The sequence below is a fragment of the Cyprinodon variegatus genome, unplaced genomic scaffold (assembly GCF_000732505.1).
Source record: "Cyprinodon variegatus isolate N-32 unplaced genomic scaffold, C_variegatus-1.0 Scaffold543, whole genome shotgun sequence".
NCBI lineage: Eukaryota > Metazoa > Chordata > Actinopteri > Cyprinodontiformes > Cyprinodontidae > Cyprinodon > Cyprinodon variegatus.
The window spans coordinates 176,034-189,703 of record NW_015150996.1 but is presented as its reverse complement, the minus strand read 5'-3'; positions in this window follow the sequence as shown (position 1 = coordinate 189,703).

Below are 13,670 nucleotides of genomic sequence, written 5' to 3'. Positions count from 1 at the left end.
GAACAGAGATTTGTAAAATGGGAAGATTTTCTCCACCTCAAGTGAATGTCTATCTGTTACCACAAGTCTCTGAATCTATGCACGTATGGGACTTAAATCTCTTAGTAGATCAAGAGATCTTGGACGTTTTTATGCATCTAAATACTGTATGTAGCAACAGAATGGGGCTTTTCAATCTCCTCTTAATGAGCCAATTAATGTCTTGATGTGGATAAACCTGATTTTTTTGTTTTTGCTCATAAACTGTACCTCAAACTAATGCAACATCCATATGTGACCCTGCCTATGAAAACCCAGCTAAAGTCATTTTTTGGTGAATCTCTGAATTTTTCAGAATACATTCTTAACATTGTGTAGAATGGTTTTATACATTAAGTTGAGATTCACCAAAAAATGACTTTAGCTGGGTTTTCATAGGCAGGGTCACATATTAAGCATTAGATCTCTACAAATGTTATAAGTTGTTAACAGACATTTGTAAATGCTTCTTCTCAAATAATGTACCTATTATAAAGCCAAATGATATTATATACGGCAGCAGGTAAAAGGAGATGGGAAGAGTATCTCCTACTTGCATTCAACACCCATGAAGTCCAGGGTTCTAATCCCTTTCAGCCATTTTCACCCTCTGTGACAGACTGTTTCAGGACCATTACCCTAATCTATCTCTTTAATGTGGTGAGTCTGGTGCTTCAGTCAGCAGGTGTTAATGTTTAAAAGCAGTGTGTTTTTAAATGCCTCCCTGTAGGGGCCATGGGGCTTATGAACATTGCCAGCAACATGAGCAGTTGGGATTTACGCTGCTATAACAGAAAACACTAAAGATGGCCAGGCCCAGACAAATGTTGTCACACTAATACAGTACTGCACAGCGTATTTCAGTATCCAGAGAAGTTTTCATGAATCTACAATTCAATTAACTGAAATATTTTATGGCATCGATGGGTTCCAAGACTCATGTGTCTTTCCATTGCAGCAAAGCTTAAAACCCCAGACATCAACATGATTGCAAAGTGACAGCATAACAATCAGATGATATTTGGCTTTGCAGGTTCAAGTGATTGTTATAAAGACATTGAAGTAAAACAGCAAAGCAAATGGAAGAAAGAGTAATGCAGGAGGGGTATGAAAGCTCTTCCAGACATTCTCATGCATGCAAAAAGCTAAATTGCCACTTGTTTTGTAAAAATGAATTAAGATGAGTTGACAGTGCAATCAAAGCCTAGTTCCGTCTAAAAAGAAAGCAGCTATTACCATGTGCACTGAGCCAAACCAAATTGATTATTTCAGCAAAGGCAGGCAAAATAAGCTTAATATCTGAAAAGTGCCATGGTTTGTTACAAAAAAACTCCAACTGTCGGATTTGCCTCATTGATACAAAAAAACAATAAAACAAAATATCAGGATTGTGGTCTATTACCAATATTGCAACAGGATCACTTTTTAGTCTAAAATCTTGGGAAATTAAATGAAATGATGTTGTAATTTGTTGTTAATTATTGTTAAGAAAATCTAAGAATATAAAATCTTTTAGAAAGCTTCTCATTTGGTTCCTGATACTTAAAAATGTCTATAAATGTATTTGATTTATTTTTTCAAATTGACGATAAGGAAGTATAATTAACCACTGCAGGAATTTAACTTGCAAAGTCAGTTAAAAGCAAATTAAATAAAATACTGAGGTTGAATTATTTCTTTCTCCCGAAAAAATGAAATCAGGATAAAGAAGAAATAAGACAGGAAGGGTTTAAGTTGCAAAGGTTTCCACCTTTCTTGACACTAAAGATACTAAGTTTATGAGAGATTGTGCAAAGCTGCATTGTCATGAAATTATATAAGTATTACAACTACAAGGTACATTTTTTTAAGAATCCTTTTTTTGACCACAAAAAAATGCTTCAATTTGGGGCAGCCAGACTTTCTCTCAGCTTTTCTGAAAACGTTTAGACTTAGATTTATTTTGTCAGTTTGTATACACAAGTGTAAAGAAAAAGAAATTTCGTTTAGAACAGCTCTCTAGACCATTTCATTTTTTAAAGCGCAGCCTTAATAAGGTAAGCAACAGTGATAAAAAAAAACAACATTTTGATGAAAAACAGTAATGTATACATACGACTGTATGAATTCTTTTTTTTTTATAGCCCATTTTATATAACTTCAGCAGTCTACTGGCAGTGGGGAGGAAACTGTTCTAGAACCTGCTGGACCTGCATCGGATGCTTCAAAGCCTCTTCCCAGAGGGCAGCAGGGAGAACCGTCCATGTTGGGGGTGTGATTTATGATGTTACGGGCTCGGGACACACAGCGCTGGGATGAAATGTCTTTAATGGAGGGAAGAGGAGCCCCGATTTTCTTCTCTGCTCTTCTAACAGCTCTTCTCACCTTCTTCCAGTCTGAGGAGCTGCACCCTCCTCACCACACAGTGAGACAGCTGGTCAGGTTTTACCACCTATCTAGGATTCTTTTTAAATGATGTCAACTAACACTAAAGAAATCTGTGGAACAAAGCAACACCTTGATGACCAAAATGTTCATTTTTGAACACAGATGAAAGATTTGAAAGAGGGGTAAAAGAACTAAGCCCTCCAACTACAGATTGCTGTAATGCTGATTTACTTGAAAGTGAAAAGTCTGCATGTATTTTATTCTGTATTGGGTTATAAAAATTGGGAGTACTACAGTACGTACATGGGGATGCCGCGATTGACTTTTTCTTGGCGCATCCAAGTATAAACCAGTCTTAAGATGTGCTACCTCGAGGCATCAGGTTTTATTAATGTCATTGTGAGCTCAAAACTCTAAAGGCCTATTTTTCAGAATTGTATTTCACCAATACCTGCCTAATCAGTTCACCAATTACCATTGTTTCCTCTAAGAAAGTCTTTAAATACCACTCCCCACCTTCTCGTTATACCTTCAAAAATCCTAAACAAGGCAGTGCTGTAAGAATAGCCCATCTACTGCTTTTGTTTTGCACAAGATAACTATTAATATTCTACTCTATACGCATCTTCATGTTGGTTGGAACACTATATGACTACTGCAACAGTTTGCTTACCAATGATAGATCCATAGGGTAGAGATACATAGGATAAAAAGCAGAGGGGAAAATACAGCTTTTAGGTTAGGTTCAGGTTTAGCTTTGCATGTGGAATAATAAAAACATTACGCTCAACAGAGAGAACCAAACATCTAAAAGTCGGTCCTCACACATTGTTCAACACATTCAATATTATGAATGATTATGAATGATGATTGCAGTTGAGCAAAAGCCTGTTAATCAGCTTTCAATAAAAATCAGCTGTGCGGGAGCAAGGAAACTCTAAAACCTGCAGGACAGCGGCCCTCGAGGACCGACTTTGGGGATGCCTGATCTAAAAAGTCATCAAACCACTTACTATGATATACTCTCACCACATATACTCTCAACTTACATTTTTTTCTACTGATTTCTCTACTTTTAAAGCTAAATTATTCCATATATATCTTTATTGATTGAAAAGTTTTGTGTCTATTGTGTAATCTAAAAATGTTAGATCTGTTTTATCGCTCACAGATAATAGAATTGAATGTGGTGGTCCTGCTTCCCCTCACCTTGTTTTTGGCAGGAAGGTCACACAGGAAGGTGGATTTGGACAGCCTGATATTGGCAGTCCAACACTTATTGCTTAGCAGGAAAAGTAGATTGGGAGTGAATCAACTTGGATGTCCTTTTACAGAAGAAAGATGAAGGGTAAGGACATAGTGATTAGACTAAGTCTCCAACTTAACACTTCTCCAGAACAGTAACATGTTCAAAAGCCCGGTCCAGCCTTTGGGAATGGTTTAGGCATATATAAAGGAATCAACCTAAAAGTATATTGACTTGTTAAGATCTAGATAAATGTTTTTATTTTTTTTTTCTACATTTAATTTTAATTTATTTGCAGAACAATCTGTGTTTATTCAATTAGTTAATTAGTTAGATGTGAAAGTAGAGTTTTAATGCGTGGGTTCTCTCTGGGTACTCCTGCTTCCTCCCACACTCCAAAAACATGACTGTTAGATTGATTGACATCTCTAAATTCTCTTAAGGTGTGAGTCTGTGTGCATGGTTGTCTGTCTCTGTTAGGGTTGGGAATTGATAAGATTGTCACAACTCTGATTGCCTTATCGATTCTGTGAAACGATTATCGATTCTCTCATTGAATCTGTGGAACAATGAAGCGCACGGTGACATTCGTCTACCTTCGCCTGGGACATTCTATTTCTGCCTGCCTTGGTGAAAGCAGAAGGGAGTGAACGGGAGCTGCCAGCCTCTGAGCCAGCCAGCCTACCAGTCTCGTCACAGTAATCTAAATCTAATGGAGAAGGCATCCATTTAATGAAAGAGCACTACTGTACAATTTTGGGAAATAAAATCATCTCCCCCTGATTTAAATAAATGAGAGGCTCCTTTCTCTTGCTCCCTGAACATGAGCATGTTTCGTTACATCCAGGCCAGTGATATAAAACTAGCTACTTACCAGCAGAGTTGCCTTCCATGCTGGTCGTAACTTTAGCTTCTGTCCGGAAGCATCAAAAAGACGGCATTCATTAAAATGTATGCCATGTTGTGTATGCAGGTGTTTCTGCATATTGGATGTATTTCCTTAACCTGACAACAGCCAGATGCATGTCTCGCTCCGCCTAGCTCCACTCACATACATCTGGGAACCCGCCATAGGAATTGCCTTTACTGAAGGCTGGGCCTTATCAAAACTCCTTGCATATGATTGGATAAGCCACTTGTCTGTCATCTTTATTGACGTGCTATTTCAACCACTCACACCGAAGCTAACTCGTGACGCTGTGAGAGGAGGAGCCATTTGGTAGATCAAGCTGTTGCCAAATCCGGTCGGGAGAAGGGCGAAAACATCGTTTCCACCAACAAAAGCCTTCAAAGCCGTTCTCTGATGTTCTTTTAATGAATCAATATCAGATAGATTGGACAACACAGAAGAAATAGCAGCATCAATGCTAACGCTTGCTTCCTCAATGCGAGCCGCCATTGTTGTTGGAATCTCACGGTCGCTTCTCCACTCCAGGACACACCCACCCTGCGTCCTGATTGGACAGACCATAAATCCGGTTGGGGAAATCACTTTCAATGAGCGGGTTCCCAGATGTATGTGAGTGGAGCTAGGCGGAGCGAGACATGCATCTGGCTGTTGTCAGGTTAGTATTTCCTCCCACAGATGTAACCGTTCCCATGGTGACAGTAGGCCACTGTGACAACAAATCCCATAATGCTCTGTGCACAGCATTATGGGATATGTCTGCCCATCTAGGGACCATGAATAATCATTACGTTAAAAGGTGGATTGTTGGTAATTTCGATTCCACTACTTTTTCCTTCATTAGACGTTCGGACAGTCATCTAAAATGAGGTAATCACTATATAGTGCCATATATAGTGATTATGGTGGACATTCGTCTTCTATCGAAATGTCCGTCCTAATCCTATACTTCCTTGTTGACGGCTTAGATTAAGGCAACAGTTTCGCTAATCCTGAAAGTTCAACTGGATTAAAGCAGTCTAAACCCGGTTCAGATTCCACTGCACTCATTTCAATGTTTTAATAATTTCAAAAACTGCCTTATAATGCAATGTGAATTTTGAACTTAATTTAAAAAAATAATAATTTTTATGACAATACAATAAACCAACCAAAAAAATGGATAGAGAATAATTACAAGAGATAAATATTAACAAAAGATCTATTTGCATTTTTAATCTGGGTTTTCATATATAAATAATCAATAATATAATAAAATACTCCAGGGATTTAGTGCCAGACCATTCTTTAATCCATGTCCAAACAGCTTTAAAAATGTGGGAAATAGCTGTGATTTCTACTTCCATTTCACACTTGATATTATGTTGTCATCATTTATGAGGTCCCTGATATTTACATCATTTTGAAAACCATAAATTTCAATCACTTCTTTGTTTACATGTTCCATGGTGGCTCTTTCTGTCCACTGCAAATGAAAACAGAATAGTTATTTTCCCTTTGTCAGGGTTTGGTTGAGGTTTTAGGTACCAAAATGCAGAAGTGTAGACACAGAGGCGAGTTCTTGTAGATTTAATCAAACAACAGGTAAAAATCCAAAAACCCAAGTTAAAAAGTCAAGGAAACAAAAACCAGACACGTTGCCACCACACCAGCCCAATGACCCTGATTAAGACAAAGAAAAAAAAAATGAGATCAAATCATAAAATGAAGATATTTCAAAATATATTGATATATATTTTTTAGATGTGCAAGATAAATAATTAATCTTTAATGATGAGGAAAGTGTCATTTCATTTTTCATCAGATTTGTGACGCATTTCCGCCATAGGGCGCACAAATATTTGCTCATTGACTCGCTTTAAAAACTGCACATGTGCAGAAGCTCCTTTGCAATACAGAAGCATAGTGTTGTGCTTGTGATGCATTTACCGCAGCTGGGAAAATAAAAACCATCTAATCATTTACTTTTTTTGGGCAGCCAAGTTCATTTCTTAATTCCCTGGGGGAAAAAAGATCTGTGACCTGATTAGACTAATTCGGTGCCAGAGCCAGGAATGCCCAAGGCCAGGCGACACTACTGACTTGCATACAATCTTTTTAGAAGGCTTGGTCTTGAAATGTGACACATGACTTTTATAACTCCAAACATGACAGATTTTTCTTTCCTAAGAATAAGTAATCATACAGTATGTGCAACATCTTAGGAAGAAATATGCATGTTGGCACATCAAAATTTGGGAATTTCTAGAGGTGTCAATTGGTTGGAAAAGCAGATGTTTATCAACAGGAACCTCTGGATCTGGATTGTTGAGGAAGAAGTATGAAATCTTTGGTTTTAATTTGAATGTGATTCATAAAGTGTTAAATTGCATATCACAATAGAGGTACGTCAAAGCAGACCCCTTGCCATGTCTCCTCCTACTTATTTTCAAACTTTTTCAGTAGGAGTTAGCACAGCTACAGTTTTACATGTTGAGGTTATTTTAGGATGCTTAAAATGACAAGGCATTGAATAGACGACTGTACACAAAAGTTAGAATTCAAGTCAGAGCATATACACATACTCAAGATTTTAGTTTTAGACCATTGTTGAATCATCCTGAGACAAAGATGTCTGGAAAACTGTGCTTCTGTTAGCCATACAGTCATATGAGATTGTGATATGCAGTGAATGAAAAATCTTTCAACCTTTTTAGGTTGAAAAAGAAGATTTTCCAACCTAAAAAGGTCATTAATGAGACCAAAACTCTTTTACCCGAAAGGGAACTAAAAGTAGGATTACAATCTGCAAATGAACTCTGGGACAAAAGTTTTATTATATTTCTCCTGCTATGTAATGATTACAAAAAGTATATTTTGCAATAACACTGTTGCAATAACACAGCATAATGCTGTGGGGGTACTAGGAAAAAGAAAAGATGGAAGGTGACCTCTGAATGACCTAAAAAATTATCTTTACAACTACCAAAAGAAAAGAAGCACATCCAATTGCTCTAACCGCACAGACCTGCACTAAAGACTCTATTTGCCAACAGTTATTTAAAGGTGGTGGGGCGTCAGCTTCATGCAGCTACAGGTAGGAGGACATATAATAGCATTGGGTTTCAGGCCTGTTAAATTTGACTGATCTGTTGTTAAGTGGAGTAAAAGTGACATGGGCAAATCCCATATTTATGTATGTTGCTAACTCTTCACCTGTAAAATGTTGATGGACTGTAGTCAAACGCTAGTCTGTAGCTAAGCTAGCTTTCTTATTTTAATGTGGATATTAAGCCAACATGTCTATTTCGTACTATTAACAGTTGATGAACCATCAATCATTCAATCCTAGCCAATTTACCAATGTTGAGAAACATATTAAAATCCTACCTCTCATCCATAGTGAACAAGAGTTTTGGAAGCTGAAATGTATTAAGAATGCTGGGTTAATGGTGAGAGGAGTTGTTTGTTTTTTCACACAAAGTGTTAAAATGAACTAAGGATGAACTCTCCTATTCACCCAAGCAGCTACTGTGTCTTCTAGCCCATGTAGTAATCTTTTCAGTTCGAGTTTAATTGTGTTGGTGTTCGGGGACATAAAGAAAGTAGATCGTGTCAGGTCACATTATCCTAATTCAATTCAAATTTTGACTCGGCTAATTAAATGTTATAGTATCCTTTATTCCTTATTTGCTTCTAAAGGTAAAGTGATTGGAAATAGTCAACTGGGCTGCGGAGCCTAAAGGAATGCAAATATTTCTTTGGTTTGATCAAAACACATGTAATGTCATTAACAATAGTGGCATTTTATTGATCAAGAAAGTCATTATTTAAGTTACCCATAACTAAAAAAAACAATATAACGTGCTTTGATTTACATGTTAAAACTCAATATAACAAAACCCAGAAATGTGGAGCCATCAAGTCATCTCTATGTCATGTATTTGTTCTGCCAAGCCACCTAATCAGGTAAGTCCAACCTGAGGAGTGAATTAAATTGTGAAGATTTGACTCACCTGGTTAAGTGGTTTGGCAGAAAGATCAAAGGGTGTTATGTTGCTTTTTTTACTTATGGATATCAAATAATTCATTTCCTAATCAATACAATTCAATTATTGTTACTGACATAACTTATGGCACTAGTGCATTACTGTAATTCAGCAGGGCAAAAATAATTATATAAGTGTTTCTGACTCACCGAGTAGGAACAGTGTCTCTAAGGCTACGTTCGCACGTCAGCCTGAAGTGACCAAAATCCGATTTTTTTTGGCCATATGCGACCTGTATCCGATCTTTTCATGGCAGTCTGACCAACACAGATCCGATTTTTTCCAATGCAACCCAGGCCACCTGGCTATGTGGTCCTGAATCCGATACAAATCTGATCTTTTCAAATGCGACCTTTGTCTGAACAGCCAGGTCGCATTCATCCGATCTGAATGCCATTACTACGTGACAAAGGTCACAATTCTGAGTCTTGCTATGAAGAAGTGACAAAATAAACAACAACCATGGCAGACGATAATGCGGAGACCAGTATTTATGTTTAACCATCTTGAAAAGATTGTGTTTTTATGGTCGGAAAAGCTCGCTCGATAAACTACAGCACTACCATCATGTTACTTCCGTAAACACAGAGCACGCTGGCCTGTGACGTCATTTCATCATCTTCTGCGCATGCGGGACACTTGGGTTGTATGACTACAGTTCACACAGGAGATCACATACCAGTTACATATATTTGGAAATGTAAACGGCAACGCATTAAAATCAGATTTCACAAAAAAAAAAAATCGGAATTGAGCATCAAGTTCTGCAGGGAGAAGGTAGCCTAATTGTAAACTCTCTGATATCTAATGAGACACTGAGAAGCACCGAGTTTGCAAGATACAAACTAAATCTGGATGAGATAAATGATGCTTCATTTTTATGCATAACATAAAATAAGTTAATTTATATGTCATACATTTAGAAAAATACAATGCTGATGTTTGAAAATAAGCCCCCCCTACTATGGGTTGTGTCAGGGGCCTTTGGTTCAACACACCTGAATCAAGTAATTAAATGACTGAGAGAACTTTGGAGGAACTGACTGTATACTCAGCCATTTGATACAGGTGTTGGACAAAGGACCTTAAAGTTGCAGGAAAAATACCCCCCAGGAACTGGAATTGCCAACCTCTGCCCTACTAGGAAAACCTGTGTACTGCAGGTACTGATTTCCCCTGTCTTGGGGAAATCAGTAACTGCAATGTATGAAACACCATACATTGTGGTGTTTCATCCATTGATATTGTTTTAAATCTCCATCCATCTTCCTCTATTTATCTCTCATGGTCACAGGGCCTGATGTGTCTATTTCCAGTAGTCTATGGGCAAAAGGTGGGTGTACAAGACAGATCAGCAGGGGAACACAAAGACATATAACCATGCAAACAAGTAATACCTTAACAATAATGTTTTTAGACTGTGGGGTGAAGCCAGAGTACCCAGAGAGAACTCATGAATGCACATGGACAACAGGCAAACTGTATTCAGAAAGACCCTGGGCCAGGATTCAAACCCAAGAACTTCTTTCTCCAAGACACCAGTACTATAAACTGTGCCACTACATAGCTTAGTATTTTCATTTGTTGTTAATTTTTATCAATCTAAAGGTTATTTGTGCACTACATACTAAAACTGGCTTTATATATAGACTCATATGAAAATAACTATTCTCAGACAGGTCTATTTCGAGCCAGAAATGAGCCAGAGTCACCTCAACTGGCCCAGTTTTCCCCATTTTTACTGGTGTGTTAAGGTCAGCATGTTGGCTGCAATCAGGAATCCTGCTTCCCTGCTGAGGATTGAGAAAGAAGGACAGTGTCTATAAATGGCTAACCCAGATGTCTGAACACAACCTAAATTTGTATCGGCAGACATCCGGTGGGGGCGGAGTGTCTAGACAGGTCCATGGGTGCTACACCAGTAACAGCACTGCCTTACAGTCTCTGTCCTTCAAAAAACCTCTCACCTACATCTCAGCTGTCTATTCTTCTGACTAACACCTGTCATTGTGTCTCATGTTTGCTATAATCAGAGGGTCTGTCATGGAAGGTGTGAGGTAGATGCTGATTCAAACTGACGGGTAATGATGTATCTTTCCCCTTTTTCTGCTCTGGTCTGTTAGAGACCCCTTGAAAATGATGAAGGGCCCTTCAAAGAGCGGCCTCGTCCTTAATGTGGGCCATCCCATTTAGTCGTAGCTGTCTCAATTTATGCAACATGGTGACATTTAATCAAGATTTGTGTGTAAAAAAAAATTCAAGAAATATGTAGCCATGACAATGTGTAAGCAATAAAGCCAAAAAGTAAAGTGAAAACACTAGAAGGTTATTGAGTTGAGTGACACTAGAGTCATTTCAAAAAGCAGAAAGCAGTAATTCCATTCTTACCCAACATTGATGCTACTGTTCATGTGAGTATTTATTTTTTCCAGCAGCATACAGCTCTAGGATCCTCAAGATTTACCCAAAGCACTGTTCAGTTGGTGTTTCAGTGTTTTATTCCTTCATGAACCTCAAGCTGCAAGAATCAATCTGCTCCATCTACCTGTCAGACAGTACTTTAGTTTTCATTAGTCATATGCTCTTGAATCATAGTGATAATACACCCAGCGATGTTTGACGCAGCACAAACATTTTATAAACCATTTTAAACTCCTATGATCGTGATAGTGTTGTATGTTAAATCACTATACTATATTAGATCATATGGCCCAAATTTAACTGTTTCTTTTTTCTTTCTATGCTATTTATTTTCACCCAAAATCTCAACAAACTCAGAGGAAAAAGGAGTGTTTTTTGTTAGTGTTGCACCAATACCGATACCAGTATCAGGTTGGGCCCCAATCCAGCACTAAAATGGTGGTATCAGTATCATTGAGTACCAACCAATAGGGCACCGATACCATTTGGAGAGCCAATAGTTTATTTAACTGTTGTCACCCATTCCAGGTAGGCAATAAAAAGTTCTACTGGATTCACTTTGTGTTAGTCTTTTTCCTGCTTCACAAAGGTAGGCAGCAGCTTGACAAAGCCATGATGGCAATTATTTGACATCCAAGTAGTATGCTTCTTCATATACACACACACACACACATCAATTTCAAACAGATGGTATCAGTATCGTCCAATACTGCACAGCCAGCTATCGTTATCAGAGCCAAAAAATGGTATTGGTGCAACACTAGTTTTTACATAAGTATCTGTGTGTATCAAAGCCATGGAAAGGGCAGAGTTTTAGCAGGTGAAAAACGAAGGGCTCACTGTAAGAGATGATGGAAACTGCTAAGATACAAATTGGACAAGCTTAAAATTTGTTTAAAAGTTCAATTTAAGGCTGTTCAATACACACTTTCCCACAAGTTTTCTTTCCTGATACCACATGAGACACTAACTATTAGTGTGTGTGCTCTGAATTCTGCTTTCCATTGTATCAAAAAATGAGAACATCATTTGTTGCATTATGCTTCACAATGATTTGTATTATAATGCTGTACATTATACTAATGCAATTTCGGCAACAAAAAAGCTTTTGGTGCTTCAAATTTGATGCTTGTCCACATTACGGTCAGACGCACCTCATGTTAATCCTTGATGCTCCTGAAGCGCATCCAGTAAAGGATGTACAGATGCATCTGATGCTTGTGCTGCTCCTGCGTTCAATGGCAGAAAGCGGCTTTGCTATATTTGCTGTGATAAGCTGTTAAGTTTACGTAGTTTAAAAAAAAATTTAAGCGAGAAAGTCCACCTCAAATCATTGTCTATGCAGTCAGTTCATCAAGGTTACAATACAGACAGAAAATATTATTTTGCTGTCAAAGCCACTCAGACCCCTACATACAGGCGGTGAGCTGTCGCTGGGAATCCCCAGCAGCAGCTGCCTAAGGCCGGGTCACCTATTGGAGTTTTTACCCTACTGTTTGTGGTGGCTTGAACAAGATGTTAGCATTTTTAAGGTGTACGGTACCATCTGCAAGCACCAGAATAATAAAATCAAATACATTTTGATGGCAGGTTTTGACATTTTAAGTTAAAATAGGCATTAATAAACAGTTTCAGGGGAGTGATCATGATGCATCAGCAGTGCTGTGTCTGTCTCCCTGCCAGCTTCCAGATCAGCTTTTCTGATTGCTTGATGTGGAGCGTCAAGCAGCAAAAGCATTTTTCCAATTCCAGCACCTGCTGCTTCTGAAGCGCGTCACACACCTCAGATGCTCAGAAGCTAATGAGGCGCTGCTTCAGCTGCTCAGATGCGCCAAGATGCCACACTCCTGTTACTCTAGACTCGCTGAAGGAACTTTTGATGCGCGTTGTTGTGCGTCCATCATAGACTTTGCATGTAAACCAGCTGCTCCTGCTGCTTTAATCGTGTTAGGTGTGAAGGTAGCATGGGATTAATCAAAGCAGGTGCTTCAATATAAAAAATGCTTTGCAGGCTGGATTCCAGGACATTTGCTACAGGAAGTAATGTTTGAAGGGAGTTACGGAGTATTCACACCAAACACGTCTACAGTAAATGTCCCACGTCATTTGGCCATGGTTGGTTGTTTAATTTTCATCAGAAAGCCTGCTTGCTTTGCTGCTTTACAGCATCACCTAACAGGTGCTTGCTGGTTTAGAGTTCAACTCGACATGGCGGACCAGATTTTTAAAGAATAAGTCACAGTGTTTTATTTTTCATGGAAAGCCAGATAAAGATATCAGTGCACCTGGGCTGGGTCCAAAACATAAGCGTCGTTAGACCTATTTAAGGGTGGCTTCAGTCATCCTTTCTTTGGCATTAGTCACCCTATAATTATTTTGCGATTTTAAAAAAAATATTTTTTTTTTCTGTATTTATTTTTTCCTCATATTTTCCCAAAACAAATGCAGTAAAGCACCAAATAAAAGCCATAAAGAAGACAAGTTAATCTGAACGCCTTAGCAGTTGTCTGAGACGCGCAATATCTTCTAGGGGCTGAGCCACCCTTGTCTCTTAAACCTAGAGACGCCCCTGTTTGGGAGTAGTGAACAAGTTCATTCAAAAAAAGCAGTTTTGAATTATCCTTATCCCCGTTACAAAAATCTACAAAAAAAAAAATATATATATATATATATATATATATTT